Here is a 5685-nt window from a genome sequence, read left to right on the forward strand (position 1 = left end):
AACACGTAAACTAAATATATCTTGTATATTTATAAAGAAAACAGAAGTCTGTTTTTTTGATATTCCCCTCACTTGTTTAGGCTTTCCTCCACACTGATTTTTGTGGTTCTTTCAAATAAGAGTTCCCCGGATAAACTGAGGGGATGAAGAATGAATAAATCAGCCACTTCATTGCTCATGCCTATAACCCAGTTTTTCTATTAATTTTGGTGTTGCTGTAAAATAGACCTGTTCCTGACTACCATCACTGGATGTTTAAAAAAGCAATTGCTACAACAGTCATAAACTGGATATAGGTTGAATCACACAGTGTTATCTCAGTCAGCAGTAGTGAGTACCAAAAAGATTATTTGAAAAGTTTATTTATATTAAAATGTCATGGATTATTTCTTTAAATATGACTATAAGATAAAAAGTGTGAGCCTTTTCATCAAGACCAGCCACCATCCATACCCATAAGATACAGGATGAAATTTAACACATGGCTCAGCTGACATGGAGTAACATGTTGCATTAATGTATTCTCTACTGCGAAGCCATCTTCACAGACTGAACATGCTCTTAACTGGGAGAGCTTGGCAAGCCAACATTTCTTGATGTACCTCAGAGGCTTAGGAGGACTGATGTCCAATTCTTTACACTTCCATGGCTCCAATTTTCACTCTCTAATGGAGGGAAACATGTTTCAGTACTAAGGAGCGCTTCTATTCCCTACTGCACTGCAGGGCTGTAGAGTCGCAAAACAGTAAAAACATGTACTACAAATAATTTGAAGAATAAATGACAATGTCAAGTCATTTGACCAGCCCTTTATTTTGTTACTCTTAAAGCAACATTATGTAGTAATTTAAATAAACAGTAAACAAATAAACATTACACACTTAAAATAACAGTTCAACAATTTTGATGGTACACTGACTTGTAATAGGGGTAATGGCCCCTCTGTCCTTTCCACGCCTAGTATTGCGCTATGTATTACTGAAATCCCAGGCAGGAAACCTATTGTGAGAATGGCGTATTGCTTTACAGGATCATGTCACACACCAAAAAGACCAGGCAAGAGTAAATATTGGAATGGCTTTCACTCATTGGAGCGACCTAAAAGAGCTGAAAGGATAAGAGGCCAGATGTGGCGAAAGCTTGTGAAATAAAAGGCTGCAAGACAGACGCAGAGCTGTCATTCTTTCTTTTGGAATAGTAAGCAATATTGCCATGTATTGTGTTGTTGCACTGGCTTGATGTTTGGCTGTTAGTTGAGTTGTTGGTTTAATGATGTAGAACAACTGCAGAAACACCGTAATTCTGGTAGCTGTATGAATACGCCAACAAAAAGTTTCATGGTTCAGTGTGTTTGTCTGACTCGGATTTTCACTGATTAATCAGCCCACCTACGAGGCTCACCTGTCAAACACCAACGCAGCATCACTGATCGCCGAATATTTGTTTTAGGTTGCCAAGAGTTTATAATCTAAGCAATATGGTTACATCTCTCATGTGCGACGGGGTGTCACAGGGTTTTGACGTCATTTTTGGGCCTACATGGATCCCTCTATGCAGGCTTTGGTCGGCTTCACTGTCAGATTTCTGGCTTACCCCCCTGGTTTTCCCCTCCCTGCTCCCTGTCTCTGTCTGTCAGTCTGTGTGTGGTTGGGGGCGTGTCGTTCTGGCTTACCACCTGCAGCTCCACTCACCTGAAACTCATCGGCAATCAACCCACTCTGTAAAATACCCCAGCTCTACAGTCACTCCCTGCCAGTTTGTCAGTTAACCTTCAGTGGTAAAAAGCGCTCTGGTCCTCTGAGTTTTTCCACTGCCCAAGTGATTCTTGTTACTAATGCTTTTTTCCTTCTTCCTGTCTTCAGTGTGAGACCTCAGCCGTGTTTGAAGATGCTGCCTGCCAGCCTGGAGAGAGCCCTGTCTTCGCTGCAACATTTCTACATTAACTTGAGACTCCTGCTTTGTCCAGCCCGCTTGCTTCCCCTCCCCAGTCCTTTTACCTGTATTTTGAAGAAACCTGAGTTACCGTTCATCTGCTTCTTTGGCCGCTTCTGAGTCCATTGAACTGAAACCTAACACATAATGTTGCTTTAAAGCCTGTTAATGTCACCTTTAATATTTATTTATGTATTTCCAGGATATGTAAACAAAGACCTCTTTCTGTCAAAAGCAGTTGAGACATGTTTGTAAGAAAGGGGGGGGAATTCTACTTCTCACCAGGATTTGCTCCTCCACCACAAATAACCTGCTCATGCATTGCCACAGAGTGAATCTGTCCCACTGTTCACTCCTGTAAATATGACTGATCCCTTTTAATCCACACCATTGTATATTCATTCGTCGCTCAGGTTCTCCTAAATCTCTTAATTCTTTGGTTTAGACAGTAAAGAAAGCAGAAAGAAAAATTGAGAAAGAGAGACATGGAGGCAGCGACTTGTGATGCTGTTTATTGCTGGAGTCACTCCAGCCCAACCTATCTCATTAGTCTGTTTGTGATTAAAAACTACTCTCAAGCTGATATCATTAACCTGCCCACACAACCATACACTCTCAATGGGGCCTTACAAACTAGTAAGAAGAAATGAGCCTGTGCCTTGAGTTTGAGCTCTAAATTCACTCACTTTATTCCTAGTTACACCAACATAATCATGAGGGGTGTTTTTTAGATACACTAGGAAAAAACAGGCATATAAATCAGATATCAGATATTGGGTTGTTTTATACACTGACTAGCCTGTGATGGGGGTGAAAGAGGACATCTATCAAAGATTATGGTGGAATCTATAGCCTTTTCCCTACTGTCACCATTTATAATCCCTTCCCTTATCTGATTGCGACCCCAGTCACAAGCTTCTCGGTGTGAGATTACAAACATCTGGCGGGTCATCTACTCTCAAGCTGTTATGATAAACTCGGCAGCAGAAAGGGCTTCTGGACAGCTACGGGGAAATTTAGTGATGAAATATCCCACACATGCTTTGTCATTGCAATGAGATCTACCACCTAATGCACTGCTGGTGTGGATATGTGATTAAAAAGCGTAATCTGAGAGGTTTGTATAGGCTGATATGCAGTATATCACTTCACAGCCAGAGTTCCCCTCTTAGCTGCATTTTTTTCAGTGTTAACTAGTCTGCAAGAGTGTCAAATGTTGTATGTAGACAGCATTAGCAAAAGAAAAAAATTTAAATATGCAACCTACTCCCCCACTGAAATTGTGATGAGAGGAAGAAGTGTATGCGCCTCCTGAATGTTCTAATCTATAAACAGCCATTACCATTTTAAAATCAAAAAGGCTGTTGAATCCCATCCAAAACATCTGAAACGCAGGGTCTGGCAAAAGATCAAACCATGCACTAAATGGAAAACTGAAGCTTGTTAGAAAGTTCTTGCAGGGCCAGGCTATTACTGAACGTTAAATAGAACATTAGTAGAGTTTACATCGCAGCTTGTGTGCGAAATATTAACATTTAAATCTTAATGCTAGACTCTACAACTGGAAGCACACAAGGTATTTTCTAGGGATTCTATTCTTTAGGGATGGAAACATCAGTTGGATGGTTAGTCCACCACTTTGGAAATGTCTCAACAACAGCTGTTAGATTGATTACCATACATGTTGTACAGATATTCATGTTTCCCAGTGAATGAATTCTAATGATGTTGGTGGCCCCCCACCCTTTCCTGTAGCTCCACCAGCAGGTCAAAGTGTTCACTTTTCCAGTGAAATATTTTAACAATTACTGGATGGATACCAATCAAATTCAAGTCACTAATGCCTGCATACAGAGTGACTACTGGGTCTGCATCCATCTACCTAAACTCCATAAAACAAGCTTACGTTCTTTCTTGGCAATTGCACTCCTCCAGTGAACGCTGTCCGGCTCTGCCATCCCGACACACAAAGCAATATCAGTCCCGGGTGTTCTCATCTGTGACACCGCGATGGTGGAATGAGTTACCACGTCATCAGAACAGGGGCGTCCCTCTCTAACTTCAAGAAGCTCTTTAAAACTCATCTTTTCCTAGAACACTTCCTCTTCCTCCATAACACCTCTAACCCCTAACCTCTAACATGCACTTCATGTGTTCTTTTTCTAATATCTCCTTACTATTCTTCTGTATTTATTGCACTATTTGTTAACTGTTACTTCTTCCCCTAGGTATTTACCCCATTGATGCCGTACCCACTAATAGCTCTTACTAGTATTTATTGCTGCTCTTATTGCCACTTGTAGATCTCTTACTTTATTGATGCTTGTATGTTCTTCCTCAAATCTACATTGCTTAATAAAATCTGATGTAGACATTCATGATAAATTGCTGTAAATTCTGTGATCCCTACTTCCCATCTAACAACATCATCACGTCAAAAACACTTGTTTATGATACATATGACATTATCCATCAGACTCTGTACTTAATTAACTAAGATAGTGATCACGGTAAGCGTTATACCTGCGGATGCTCAGTATAATGTCATGTAAGTGCCATTGTAAGTATGTTAGCTGCTGAGGTTAGCATTTAGCTCAAAGCACTGCTTTATCTAGGTACAGCCACACAGCATGACTGTAGATTCTCTTGATTGAGTCTTGATTCCTCTGCATATCTTTAAAAAAATAGATAATACAAAACATCTGGAAAAAATTGAATAAACATTTCCAGAGAATAAATCATTTTATTCTGAATTATATGCAGATCCCAATCAGGGTACTTGTCCAGCAAAATATTTTAGCATTGCTCCCAAAATTCAAAAGGATACAGATTTGCATTAGTAATTGTTTATCATTTTAATTAGAGACATCAACAAGTAAGCAGATGTCCAAACAGCAACTGTGGCTTTGAGCAATTAATCACTTCTCGAGCAAAAAATCTGACTCTTTTAATTCCATTTTCCATCTACTTTCATCAAGGCAAGGACAGATGCACCATAAAGTGACATTTTACATTACACTTTGGGCAAAGCTGTGCCTGCAGCCTATGGAATGTACTTCAATGAGCACCTGAGATACAAATTATGCATTCATACTCTCATCCCACACTGCTCTGTCTCCCTATAACATCTTCATAGACATTCAGGAAACAGAATTTCACTTACACCAAATATAACTCTTGAGTATGGCAGGAGACTCAAGCAAGGAAACTTTCAAATGAATCCACCTACTAAGGCACCCTTTAAGGTCTCTATCAAAAGGTTACTTGTTTCCTCCCAGTTAGCAAGCGCTGCAGTGCAGATGCAAAGATTTTTCAGGAAAGAAGAAATGAAGCGGAGAGAGGCAAAGTCAGGGTGAGAAGGAAAGAGACATTAATAAACAAATTGTGAATCCTCCATGTCTCTATCATCCAACCCTTTCTTTCTGTTATTCTTGCCCAAATCTAACAGCTGGTGGCACAAAAAAGGGAGAGAGTTTGTTTTGATGTTTGTGTAGAGTCGAGGCAATAAATTGGACAGGGATTTAGTAAATCAGAATTCATTGCAGAAACTTTCTGATCCTGGAGGTTCAAGGGCTCTGGATAAACAAGACTGATTGTTTCAGAGGCATGCATATATTACCCCTATTTGAGCCCAAGCTATTACACACAGACAGCTAAGGGAATATAAGCCAGACTCATAGTGAAGGGATTTTGCAGAAAAGCATGGCTAGATCAGTGGATTTCTTTATGCAAGTGAAGCAGGCATTGAGAGAC

At 40.1% G+C, this 5685-nt stretch overlaps 1 long non-coding RNA gene across 1 annotated transcript; it reads left to right on the forward strand.

Moving 5' to 3' along the window:
* The first annotated feature begins 1731 nt into the window (after positions 1-1731).
* LOC119891117 lies at positions 1732-2521 on the forward strand. The gene is made up of 2 exons (XR_005442401.1): positions 1732-1777; positions 1863-2521. It is a non-coding gene; the product is annotated as an uncharacterized LOC119891117 (long non-coding RNA).
* Positions 2522-5685: the final 3164 nt, after the last annotated feature.

This window comes from Micropterus salmoides, unplaced genomic scaffold (genome assembly GCF_014851395.1).
Source record: "Micropterus salmoides isolate LMB-PRFRI ecotype aquatic unplaced genomic scaffold, ASM1485139v1 Ms_hic_scaffold_7, whole genome shotgun sequence".
Taxonomy (NCBI): domain Eukaryota; kingdom Metazoa; phylum Chordata; class Actinopteri; order Centrarchiformes; family Centrarchidae; genus Micropterus; species Micropterus salmoides.